The sequence below is a fragment of the Canis lupus genome, chromosome 17 (assembly GCF_048164855.1).
Source record: "Canis lupus baileyi chromosome 17, mCanLup2.hap1, whole genome shotgun sequence".
NCBI lineage: Eukaryota > Metazoa > Chordata > Mammalia > Carnivora > Canidae > Canis > Canis lupus.
In genome coordinates, this window is record NC_132854.1 from 37902254 (window position 1) to 37916608 (window position 14355).

General features: G+C 34.1%; 1 pseudogene; it reads left to right on the forward strand.

Moving 5' to 3' along the window:
- Positions 1-8581: 8581 nt before the first annotated feature.
- Positions 8582-12448, forward strand: LOC140607763 (large ribosomal subunit protein eL27-like; annotated as a pseudogene).
- Positions 12449-14355: the final 1907 nt, after the last annotated feature.

Genomic DNA, 14355 nt, shown 5'->3' on the forward strand with positions numbered 1-14355 from the left:
TCTTCTCCTTTCCTTTCCTTTCCTTTCCTTTCCTTTCCTTTCCTTTCCTTTCCTTTCCTTTCCTTTCCTTTCCTTTTCCTTTTCCTTTTCCTTTCCTTTTCTCTTTTTCTTTTTCTTTCTTTTTCTTTTTCTTTCTTTTTGATTTTAGGATGCTGACTGGCCTGACAGTTAAACAGAGGCATTTTTAGTAGAAAGTGTTGAGATGAATATTGAAGAGTATATATGCATTCACTAGACACAGTAGATGTAGAAGATAATTCAGGTAGATAAATCTGAAGGTTTGGACATTTAGGCATCATGATTCAGAAAACAATGGAGGTTTTAGCTATTAAAACTAAAATATTAGTGGAAGGAATAAATAGTTCTGGAGAAATCACGATATTTTAAATCTAGACTACGTTGCTCTCTTTTAGACTTCTGTCGGTTTTGCAAATTGTGGACATTCTGTCATGTTGGACGATGTACAATCTCTGTGCAAATTTTTCTTTTTTCTTTTTTTATTAATGAAATAGTTCACTAATTCTTGGGGTTTTTCTTTTCTTCACCCTAGAATTGAGAGTTCAATCCTAAGCTTGGTTTAAAGAACACATTTACAAAAATATTATTTCAGGGCTAGCCCAGGTGGCTCAGCGGTTTAGCGCCACCTTCAGCCCGGGGCGTGATCCTGGAGTCCCGGGATCGAATCCCGCGTCGGGCTCCCTGCATGGAGCCTGCTTCTCCCTCTGCCTGTGTCTCTGCCTCTCTCTCTCTCTCTCTCTGTCTCTCATGAATAAATACATAAAATTTAAAAAAAAATTCAAAATATTATTATATTATGGATTTAATTAAGGAAAATTATATTTAGGAGATCATTTGCTAATTCACATTTACCAAAAATTTTATGCTTATTTGATTTAGAGTGGAGATATTAATTCAAATTTTATATATTCAAGGCTGATCTCATTTATTAATTCTGTACAAGCCAACTTAACTTCAACATACAGCTGGCAGATAAAAAACACAGTATCAGTTATTTATGGAATTCAAAGTTTTCCAAGAAGTGCAAACATCATATAGCTTTCTGTAACTGAATTGAGTCACAGGAAAGTTTAAGATGAAATTGTAGTGTAGGTGTGCAAAGAGTAGATTATATTTTTTTATTTTTTTAATTTAAATTCAATTTATTTAACATATACTGTATTATTAGTTTCAGAGGTAGAATTTAGTGATTCATCAGTTGCATACAATACCCAGTGTTCACTACCTCAAGTGCCTGCCTTAATGTCCAACACCCAGTTACCCCATCCTCCCCTCCAGCAATCCTCAGTTTATTTCCTATGGTTAAGAGTCCCTTATAGTTTGCCTTCCTCTCTGTTTTCACCTTCTTTTATTTTTCTTTCCCTTCTCCTATGTTCATCTGTTTTGTTTCTTAAATTCTACATGTAAGTGAAATCATATGGTATTTTTCTTTCTTTGATTTATTTTGCTTAGCATAATACCCTCTAGTTCCATTCACATCATTGCAGATAGCAAGAATTTGGTGTATATATATATATATATATATATATATATATATATATATATATATCTTCAAATCACTATGTTTGTATCCAAGGGCAAATTATTAAGTCAGTAATAATAAGGGTGTTTTTTTAATATACATTTACTAACAAGCCATAGAAAGTTTTAAATAATATTAAATGTTTTCAGGAATTATATAAAAATGTCTAAAAGTATAAAGGCCAGCCTGGTAGTGTAGATTAAGGGATAGTTAAAGATGTGTCAGACCGGAGATTCAGAAGTAGATCTATGGGAAATAAAAAATCAAATGGGATTATGCTTAATTATAATAATTGATAGAATAAATTTTAAGCAGAAAAATTGCAAGTAAATTGCAAGTATAATTGCAATATATAACTATATATATATATATATATAACTATAGATAATAGTGCTTCCCATCAAGAAAACTTCATAATGACTATCCCTCAGCAATTATAAACTGTCAAATAAGTACATAAACAAATGCCAAGTACTGGAGAGTAAACAATAGTAGATAGTTTTGAATAATAATCAGGTTGGGATAATGTAATAACTAAATTTGAGCTTCTACTTTTCACAGCTTTTTCATCAGAAGGCTGAGTCCTAGCAGTATGGCATGTGGTAGTTAGAAATCTAGAGAGAATCTGCTTTTGTTTTGCTTTCAAGAACCAAGAAGAGATTCTGGGTTACCCAGAGGTTATGGAGAGTGAGGAAAGAACCGTAGAAAGCTTAGAGCCAGAGAGGGGATCCCAAATTTTCATGTATTATTCTGCAAAAATAACTGATGTATACCTTAACCATTCAGACAGACTCACTGAACTTGAACTGAGTTCAAGACAGCTCGAGACAGATTTTGTTGTTTGTGTTTAAAGAAGTCAATTATCTCTTTAAAAAATAAGTTAACTTGGGGCACCTGAGTAGTTCATTCTGTTAAGCTTCCAACTCTTGATTTTGGCTCAGATTGTTAGCTCAGGGTCATGGGATGGAGGCCTGTGCCAGGTTCCATGCTCTTTTTTCTGAACTCTCTCTCTTTCTCTCTCAAATGAATCATAAATCTTTAAAAAAAATAGTAAAAAATAAAATCAACTTTCTTCAAAAGAATATGAAAGATTCTAGCATATCTTATAACACTGATAATTCCCAAGATACAAGGAAAATTACTTGGCTCTGAAAGAAGCAAGCTTTTCTATATTCCAAAGAAAAAAAGGGGGTCAATGAGGCTGACTCTGAGATGATCCTTTTGTTGACCTAGCACTTAAGAATTCTAAATTATTATAACCATGCTGAATGACACAGAGGCAAAAATGTTCCTAATTAATGAAAAAACAGAAGTCTCATTAGAAAAAGTAGAAAATATAAAAAAGAACCAACAGGAAATAATTGAACTGAAAAAATAAAATCATTTGACATTTATGATACACTGAATTGGTTTAATCATGGAATAAAGACAATTAAGCAAAAAGTCAGTAAACCAGATGATACAATGATAGGATTCATGTGAAGAAAACATTTACCTAGAGTTTGCAATATATATTTACAACTAATCCAAATTTTATTTCAAATTGCACTATGCCACTATACAAGTTGTGTGAGTAGTTTATAATGACAAAGTAATCCTAATCCCTCCCTTCCATCCTTTGTGTTAGTGGCAGGTCTGTCCTGATCCCTGCATTGACCTCAGTTCTTGAGTTTGGCTTAGAAAGAATTCAGAGCCAAACTCCCAAGTAAGCAAGAGCATATTAGAAAGTTTAATAAGTGGAGGTATACTTTCAAGATGGAAGAGGGGGCAGGCGCAGGTGGCAGCTGTAATTGGGGTCGGGGTCTTCTTTTCTTTTTATGTTTGAATAGGTTATGGTCATAGGTAGGGCAGTTCCTGACTAGAATTGCAGCCAGTTATCTAAGGAACTCCTCCTACCTGTCAGGAGGACAAGGTGTTGACCATATATGGTCCTTGTTGGAACTGTCATGGCAACGACCAATCACAAGGGGGTTCAAATCACAGTGTAAATGTATTAGAATGAAGCTATAGATTACTATGGGCAGCAGTGGTCATACGGGAGAGTTCATGTATGTTCCCAGGCATCTCTCCTGGTTGTTTGACACTTGGTTCCCACCCTTCCCAACAGTCAGAAACACCTGTTCCCTGCTCATATCTAGCTACCTGCCAACTCCATCATTTGTATCATAACTGTCATTCATTTTACTTACCTAGAAGTATACCCAAGAGAAAATAGTATTTCAATCATTACTCTGAACAAACTCTTATCTGATAGATGAAGTAAGAGTAAGAAAAATTAAGTTTTTATCTTCACTTATTCCTTCTTTGATGCTTTTCCTTTATTTAAGTAGATCTTAGTTTCTCACATATAATTTTCCTTCTCTCTAAAGATCTTCTTTCAATATTTCTTTCAAGGCAGGTCTAACAGCAACAAATTCCCTCAATATTTGTTTTCTGAGAAAATATTTTTCTTTCATCTTTGAAGGATAGTTTCACATGAAGCAAAAATTCTAGATTGGTGGTTTTTTTTTTTTTTTTTTCCCTGTCATCAGTTTGTTTCACTCCACTCTCTTCTTGCTTGCATGCTTGCATGTTTTCTGAGGAGAGATCAGATGTAATGCTTATCTTTTTTCCTCTGTAGGTAAAGTGTTGTTGTTTCTTCTGGCTTCTTCTAGCATTTTTTTCTTTATTTTTGCTTTTCTGTAGTTTGAAATGATATGCCTAAGTACAAGATTTTGCTGCTGCTGTTGTTGTTGTTGTTGTGTTGTTGTTTTTAAATTTATCCTGCTTGGTGCTCTCTGAGTTTCCTGCATCTGTAGTTTGGTCTGACTTTAATTTGGGGAAATTCTCAGTCATTATTATTTCAAATATTTCTTTCATTTCTCTCTTTATTCTCTTTTTGGTATTCCCATTACATGTATGTTTTCCCTTTCAGCATTGTCCCACAGCTCATGGATATCCTGTTCTGTTTCTTTCAGCGTTTGTTCTCCCTGCTTTTCAGTTTTGGAGGTTTCTATCAATATAACCTCAGGCTCAGAAGTTCTTTTCTCAGTTGTATTAGTCTACTAGCAGGGCCACCAAAGATATTATTCATTTTGGTTGCAGTGGGTTTTTTATTAATCTCTAGAATTTAAAAAATTCTTTTAGGACTTGTATATCTTTGCTTATATTGCCCATCTGTTGTTTCATGCTGTTTTTTCCATTAGAGCCCTTAATATATTAATCATAGTTGTTTTAAATTCCTGGTTTGATAATTCCATATCCAGGCCATATCTGGCTCCGATGCTTGTTCTATTTCTTCATTTGTGTTTTTTGCCTTTTGGTATGCATTTTAATTTGTTCTTGATAGGTAGACATGATGAGCCAATCATAAGGAACTGCTGCAAATTCATCTGTAGTAAAGCAGTGGTGAGATGGGAGGAGGGGAGGTGCTGTGTAAACCTATGATTAGGTCTCAGTCTTTTCAGTAAATCTCTGTAAACTTCACAAATGTTTCTGAGTTTGTTTGTTTGTTTTTTAATCTCCTCTCTGCACTTAGGTGGGACAGGATGGCTAGAGTGGAATGCAGTTGAGTATTTTCCTTCCCCCGTTACTTAGGCTCTGTTATCATAGGTAGTTTAGCTCTTATCGGCTAGTTTATCCTGAAGGCAAGCCTTGTTAAGAACAGTGTACTCTGGGGCATTTAGAGGTAGTTCCTTACCCTTTCCACTGCCTGAAGCATGGAGAAATCTTTCTCCTCTATTTACTGTGAGAATCTGGAGGCTTCTGAATGCGAAACTCATCAAAGTGTGGGGTATTCTCCTATGACTGTGGCTCTGTGGATTTTTAACTCCCAGAGTTGTTCACACTGAACCTCCAGCAATTTGTCAATCACCTCGATTCAGGTTTTCCTACCCAAGCACTACTTCCCATGGAGATTCTACTCATGGGTCTCTGCTGAAGTAAGCAGACTCCCTGTGTTTGTCTTTCCTCCTAAGCTTGGGGGTAGGGTTTGCTTTGATTCCTCATCTCTCTGAGAAAACAAAGAAAAGTTTTTGTTTTTTCGGTCTGTTTGGATTTTTACTTTTCATCAGGATGAACTGGTGACTTCTGCTCTCCTTACATGCAGAACCAGAAATTGCCCAGCTAATTTTTCAAAGATTTTATAAGCTTTCTGTTATACTTAATTCTCTAGCCCAATGAATAACAGCTTGAAAGCATACGTTCAACCAAACTTGCATGAAATTGTATTGTACTAATTATATATTGTATTTGTTGTGTTATACTTATTCACCAAAATGCATCTTTAGCCAGTATAAATTGGCTTTCTATGAAATTTGAGAATATGCTTCCATAAGATAGTTACACAGCAAAAACTGTCCTTTGGCAATGGCTCAAACCATATCTAGCTCTGAGGTAATTGTCACAGCCTTAAAATTTTGTTTTGTGAATCTGTATAAAGGAAAAAAAAAAGGAGTGGACTACTGTTACGTCGAATAAGGGTATTAAATTCATACAGAACATTGTAGAGTCCAAAGTCTTATTCATGAGATTATGTTATCTTTCATATAGAATATAATAGAATGTATTCAAGCATAGAGTTCTTGCCCAAAGGCAGTCATGAAAATGTCTTATTTACCACTGCTAGGGAAAAATTTCATAGCAGAAGATCTTTAAAACCAAGTCTCTCAGTCTGAGAAGATTCAAATTGACTGAGACTGATCCTAAAATGGATGCCAAGTTTAAATTGAACATCAGAGAATTCAGTGTGACAAAAGATCATGGCAAGAAAGAAAAGATAAGGAATAACTTTTCTGTAAACAGCAAGTTAAAAATCATTAACTCAAGGCCACTTGTTAAGTTATGTAACTAAAAATGAATTCCAGACATTTTTATTGGTTCTCCACTTTAAACACTAAGCTAGAATATTTTTTTTAGAATATTTTTTTAATCTAATTTGTATTTTTGGAGTCTAGATTATCTCTGCTACTTGCTAATCCTTAACAGTAAAAATAGATGGCTTACTTTTTTTTTTCCTGTTAATATATTTTGAGTCAATTTGATGTTCTCTTTTTCATTTCTTGTCCTAAATATGTTGTTCTAAAATTTCCTGAATGGTGGAAAATCACTTTTACTAATCTGTTTGAATGTTTTTCCTTTATTACTTCCTGGAAGTTCTTGAACATCATTTCAAAAGGTATTTATATTATTTTAGAAACAATATCTAAGTAATAGCTTAAGATTCTTGATGGTTCCTTTGACATAATCAGTCAAGTTAAAATGATGCAGATTAATTCACTGAAATGACAGGGACTGTGATTTACTAGATTTTGTAGATTAGTAAGCAAGCAAATCCATGCACAATAAAAAATTAAGGGTAGTGCAGCATAAATTGATTTTTTTCATTTATCTTGACAACTATAGTTTAAATTATTTATGACATGCTTCACAGTATGCTAATGAATAGCCTCTAGTAACCTACAAAATAGAATTTTGAAGTTTAGACAACTAAAATCCTGTGCTAATAAATCTTGTCTGAGAGTATGTTGAGATGCTAGGGCTTTGTGAGAAATTACTTTTTTAAAAAAGTAAAGAAAAGAAAGAAAAAGAACAGAAAACTGCTATATAGGTTGGCTTCCTTAAATAGAATTTATTTTAAAGTGTGATGTATCCCTATGGCATATCTGATTTCTTTCACATTTCTGTGTCCCAGAAAAGTCTAGTAAGTTCTCTGAACTGCTATTTACTTTTGTTTGCTATATTCTTCTGACAGCTGTGCATGATAGAGATATATAGTGCTATCTTAAAAATTATCATAGTTGTTACAAGTCAAAATTAAAGAATTGATATTATCTCTTTTAAATTCATTTTCTGAAAAGAGATATTTAGAAATGAATTGTTATTTAAAATCATAATCTTATGATTTCCACATTATTTTAAGCCATTAGGTAGGATCATACTAGTGGCATGACTCTTCATTTACTGGTTTTGCAAGAAAATCTAAGATGTCAAGCTGTATTCTCATTTTTTATTTGTAAACAAATATATACTTCAAAACAGAGTGCAAGGCTTTGATGTCTCACTGAAGTGAAAATTTAATGAAATAATAAACAATCTGACCGATTTTTGAATTAAAGGTGGAAGACATACAAACTATTTATTATTTATTTCCTTTTTTTGTTTATGCCTATTAGAATATTGATTTTTGGCACTTAATGTTTCACACTGAGAATTATAGGATTTATTAATGTTTAAGATATAGCATTTTAGGTGCAAATATACACTTCTATTTTATTTGGCATTAAAATGCTCCTTATCCAAAGTTATTTTTCTCCTTCCCCAACACCCAAACATATACAAACATACTTAATCTACAACACACACATAGGGGATCCCTGCATGGCTCAGCAGTTTGGTGCCTGCCTTCCACGTAGGGTGTGATCCTGGAGTCCTGGGATCGAGTCCCACATCGGGCTCCTTGCATGGAGCCTGCTTCTCCCTCTGCCTGTGTCCCTGCCCCCCCCCATCTCTCATGAATAAATTAATAAAATCTTTAAAAAACACACACACACATATACACAAATAGAAAGAAAAATTTTAAGGATACAAATTTTTTCCCAGTAACTATATCTGAAATTCCATTTAAATATGAATTTAAACATTATTTTTGTTTGTTTCTGTGGCCCATATAAAAATTACAATCAGTACATCTTATCATGTTGACTACTAAAGTAGATTGGGTGAATGAATTAGTTTTCTAGGGCTGCCATAACAAAGTACCACAGACTGGATGACTTAAACCACAGGAATTCATTTCTCACAATTCAATATCTTGGTAGGTTTAGTTTTTTCTGAGGCCTCTCTCTTTGTGTTGCAGTTGGCCACCACACACTCACTGTGTCCTTACATGGTCTGTCCTCTGTGCACACACGTTTCTGGCACTTTCCATATTTCTTCTTCCTATAAGGGCATCAGTCATATTGGATTATAGGCTACCTTAAAGACCTAATTTTAACTTAATCACCCATTTAAAGACTTTATCTTGAGTGGAAGTGCTGTTTCTTCTTTTTGCTACAGGCTCAAGTGGCTGTTTATGAAACCTGGGAAGTTGGTGCTGGTCCTGGCCCAACACTGCTCTGGATGCAAAGCTGTCATCATGAAAAACATTGATCATGGCACCTCAGGCCATCCCTACAATTCCAGTGGCTGGAACTGACCACCATCCCCACAAAGTGACAGCTGCCACGGGTGAGAAGAAAATTGCCAAGAGGTCAAAAATCAAGTCTTTTGCAAAAGTTTATAACTATAATCATCTCATTACCACAAAGGTACTATGGATATCCCTTTGCAAAAAAGTGTTGTCAACAAGAATGTCTTCAGAGACACAGCTCTTAAATATGAGGCCCAAGGAGATGCCAGGGTCAAGTTGGAGGAGAGGTATGACTGATAAGAACAAATGATTCTTCTAGAAGCTGTGGAACAAAAAAGTTAGATCTTTTTTGTCTCAGTCATTAAAAATACTAAAAAGAAAGAGAGATTTTATCTCCAAATATGATTATATTTTAAGGTACTGGAGGTTAGGACTTCCATATGTAAACTTTAGGAGGACACAATTCAACCCATAACAGTAAATCTGGATAATCCTTAGTTAATCCTATGTAAGAATGTGTAAAGTGAAAAATTTTGGAGAAATGCATTTTTTCTCCTCCATATTAGGAGTTAAGTTTTAGTGAATGCCCAAGCTCACAGAGGGCAATTACGCCCTCATGTCCTTTGATACTTAATAAAGTGGACACATTTAAGTTCCTTCCTTCCTCCCCTCCCTCCTTTCCTCCTTCTTTTCTTCCTTGCTTCCTTCCTCTCTCCTGTTCCCTCCCTCCCTTCTTCCCTCTCCCTCCTTCCCTCCCTCTCTCTCTCTCTCTTTCTCTTTCTTTTATCTCTATCTCTATAAGCAAGGGCATCCTGAATACCTTCAGTGAACTAGGTCTGTGTTAGATGCTAAGAATAAAAATGTGAAGTAATGAAATACATCCACAGCCTTCATGGAGCTTGTACTCTAGGAGCTGTGATAGATATTGTGTAATTACACAAATGCATTACTAAAACACCACAAATGCTAATGAAGAAGTACGGGTACTAGCAAAGTGCCGAAGTGGGAATTATCACCTAGTTGAGGTTCCTGGGCAATTATGCTTGGAGAAGTGTCACTAAAGTTGTGACCTGAAAGGTAAATACTAAGGAATGCCATTTCCAAACTTTCTGAAATAGAATGTTTGGAGAACTGAATAAAGAATAGCTGGGATTAAGAGTAGTAGATATAGGTCAATAAATCCATGGTTGAATAAACAGCCTAAAATATAATTAGGAAGTATAACTTCCAGCATTCTTTACTTTGTGAGATATTTTATCAATATCATTGCTGCAATCAAAAGGGTTTTATAGTATTGCATTTTCATGGTTATGATTTTAATCGGATGTCCAATTAAAAATGTTATCAAAATAATTGGAAGTAAAGGTTTCCAAACATAAAGTGCTATATATAAAGCATAATAGAACTGTGAAGCTAATATTTAAATAAAACATAGTAAAATAACACGTGATTAAATTTAATCATTTTTCAGAATTATATATACATATTTTTGGTGTATTAAAATGTATTCTTTTTAATGCCTATTTAGAAATAAGAATAGATATTATTGAGTGTCACTTTAAGGCCCAAGGAAATGCTATATGTGCAATCTCAACAATTTTAGAATTTCATTGCAAGCTTATCTGAAGACTGTATATGCTGCTTGTTAGCATTTATTCAGGGATCTCTTTCTAGCTATTGTGGAGGATTTGTCCAGCATTAAAATTGAGTAAAGATAAATAAGCATTGCTTTGTAAGTTGATTCCAACCTAAATTAAAAATGGAATACAATGGAGTGCACATTATTAAATGGCTTCTTTTCGTATAAAAAGTGAAGAGGAAGGGGATAAAGTAGCTGGTCTGTGATCCATTTATCTGTAGTTACATAATCAGGCACTGACAGGGGAGAAAATACAAATGTTCCAATCTAATATCATCGTAAGCAAGCTAACCAGACCTCAAGGTAAACAGTATTTGCTAAGGGAGAGTATTGACCTTCGAAATACTCTTAATAGTATGTTACTAGTTTATGATTGTTTTGTGTAAATATTCCTGCAATCTATGGATTTATGATGCCTAGCTCCACAATGTTAGGTAAGTAGAGTAGTCAACTTTATGTGGTAAAAAGATGGAGATGTTTCATAAAATGAATGTTTCTTGCTGTGTAAGGTGATACAATACTTCATTTAGGACCTCATTCACTTACTGCTCTTTACCAGGGAGTGTGTGTCCAGTTGTAGAAAGGAAAGGGCCTTCTAAGATGTGCCACACACCTCTGCTTCACCTGTGTCTACTTACTGATAGAACCTTTGAAGTTATTAGTAAAATTTAATTTGGGTAAGAGGGATTCCTGTGGGTTTGATTTGACAAATTGGTCTTTTAGCTAGTTTTAGTTCAACACACACACACGAACACACATGTAAAATTACAAATTACATATCCATTTGGTCTAAATGAAATCTTCAATTTGCCTTTGGATTTGTTTAACATTTAATAACAAATCTGACCAAAGTTTGATTTACTTACATAAAATGATGAGATTTTTAAGTGCAAAGTTTGAAAATTTTTGACAAATGTGCACAAATTTGAAAGAAGAAAAAAAAATGTCGGTGTGGGAAAACCAAAAAAGTGGTTCATCTGGTGCTTGCTGAGAACCCTATATACCCTATATGTCTTTAGGAAAATGGTTAATGGTAAAATATCTTCACTATTTAATCTTAGAACTCAATATAATTTTCTATGGCTATCCAAAATATGCCATTTAAAATTAAAACTGAGGCAATGTATCTCTATTAAGGCTGATTATTTCTTATCAGAACGATTCCTCCACTCTGGGAACCTTTTTGTTGCATTAGAGTGTCATTGTTTTCTGGAAGACTTAGACCCTGAAATATAAATTTTAGAAAAACTAATAGTAATTCATAAAATATAACATTGTGCCTTATAAGATGCATGTACTTGTTTTTTTTTTTTTTTTTTAAAGATTTTATTTATTTATTCATGATAGTCACACAGAGAGAGAGAGAGGCAGAGACATAGGCAGAGGGAGAAGCAGGCTCCATGCAGGGAGCCCGATGTGGGATTCGATCCTGGGTCTCCAGGATCGCGCCCTGGGCCAAAGGCAGGCGCCAAACCGCTGCGCCACCCAGGGATCCCAAGATGCATGTACTTGTAAGACATCACAATTATAAATTTAAAAAAATTAAATAACACAGATCCCTAAAGTATATTCTGGAACCATTAGAGTTTCTGGCAATTTCATATGGAGCTATCTGGTGAACACTGAATTTAAAATAATAGGTCCAATTATTACCAAATATACAATAATAAGAGAAAAATGAAATATTATTTGTTATACTTTCACATTAGGGTAAGATTTAGAGTATTGCATTTCAGAAACATTATAAGTAAATGAATCATAAAATGGGAATTTTGATTAATTAGATGGAGATAGTTTATAATCAGTAAATGTGTATCACACACTTATATTATATGAATACCTTATTCCTGGTTTGATATCTATAATCATGAAATGTTGGATTTCTTAAGGATGTCAAGAAGATTTAGTGAAATATTAAATAGTAATTGTATGTTCATTGTGAAATGTCCCTACTGAATATTTTCATAAGAACAGTGGCAATCAAAAAGATGCCAGTGGCATTCAACATGGACATTTCATATCTATACACACATATACATATATGTACACATGTGTACACAAATATCCATAAACACATTTATTTATATATTGTCAGTATTGCTAGATGTTTTTTTAACTTTTTGTTGTTTTTGTTTTTAAGGAAACAGCAATGTTTCATTAATTCTTCTGTATTCTTATTTTCAATTTAAATGTGTTTCTTTTTCTCTCTTGTCTATTATTTGCTTCTTTCTGCTGGCTTTGGATTTATTTTGCTGTTGTTTTTCTAATTTCTTGAGAGGGAGCTCAAATTATTGATCTAAAAATTTTCCTGTTTTCTAAGGTAAACAGTGTTGGTAGAACACTGATTTTTATCTCAGCACTGGTTTAGCATGGCCTTACAAATCTAATATGGTGTATTCTCATTTCATTTAATTCTATATATTTTGCCTTTAAAATGTGACTTTTGTAGACATTATTAAAATATTAAATACATAGATAAAATATAATATCCTTCACTAAGGCTTTTTCCATTCTAAACCTTACTTTTATGAAGATTTAATTTCTCTCATGTGTTCAAAAAATATATTGGACAATTCTCAATGACAGTACTTATCCAATTTAAACGTATTACAATTGCAAGTCTCCTTTACCTGAATCTTAGATCCAGAAAGCAAACAGCATGCTCTTATCTTTACACTACTATAACTATGCAAAATTCCTCTTGTATGGTAGGATATTGACAATTCTAACTCAAGCAGATTACTAGAATACAAGTCACTTCTGTTAGCATAACTTTGGAAAAGTTACTTAATTCTTCTGAATTGAGTTTCCTCATTTACATATTAGTTATTTTAAAATTATATATGTTTTTAAAATTATTTTTTTGAGATGTTATTTAAATTCCAGTTAGTGGGGATCCCTGGGTGGCTCAGCGGTTTGGCGCCTGCCTTTGGCCCAGTGCGTGATCCTGGAGTCCCGGGATCGAGTCCCACATCAGGCTCCCGGCATGGAGCCTGCTTCTCCCTCCTCCTGTGTCTCTGCCTCTCTCTCTCTCTATGTCTATCATAAATAAATAAATAAATAAATAAATAAATAAATAAATAAATCTTAAAAAAATAAATAAATTCCAGTTAGTTAACTTATGTGTAATATTACCTTCAGGGGTACAATATCGTGATTCAACACTTCTATTCAACACCTGGTACTCATCATAAGTGTACTCCCTAACCCTCATCATCTATCTAACCCATCCCCCAACTCGCCTCCCCTCTGGTAACCATCAGCTTGTTCTCTATAGTTAAGAGTCTATTTCTTTTATAACTTTTTATGTATAAAGTTGACACCATGTGAATACTCATTTTTGTATGTGCTACACGGTGTTGTATTGTGTGTAACTATATTTAGGTTATTTCCATTAAGATGTACAGATCTTCCTAAACTTATGATGAGGTCACATCCCAATAAATTTCTTTGCAAATTGAAAATATCGTAAGTCAAATACATTTAATATACTTGTCTTACTGAATATCATAGTTTAGCCTAGCCCACCTTAAAAATGTTGAGAATACTTACTCTAGCCTGAAGTTAGTTGGGCAAAATCATTTAACACAAACCCTATTTTATAATAAAATGTTGACTATCTCATGTAATTTACTGAATACTACCCTGGAAGTGGATAGTTGTATGGGTGCAGAACAGTTTACCCTTGTGACCATGGCTGACTGGAGCAGTGGCTGTCCCGTGGCTGCACGGCATCACCAGAGAGTATCCTACTGCAAATCATTTAGGAAAATATCACAATTCAAAATTCAGAGTTCTGTTTCTACTGAGTGTGTGTATTGTTTTTGTACCCTCATAAAGTCAAAAAATCTTAAGTCAAACCATTGTAAGTCAAGCACTATTTGTATAAGCAGAATTCTTTTTTTTTTTAAGATTTCATTTATGTATTCATGAGAGACACAAAAGGAGAGAGAGGCAGAGACAGAGACAGAGGGAGAAGCAGGTTCCATGCAGGGAGCCGGACGTGGGACTTGATCCCTGGTCTCCAGGATCACACCTCAGGCTGCAGGTGCTAAGCCACCGGGGCTG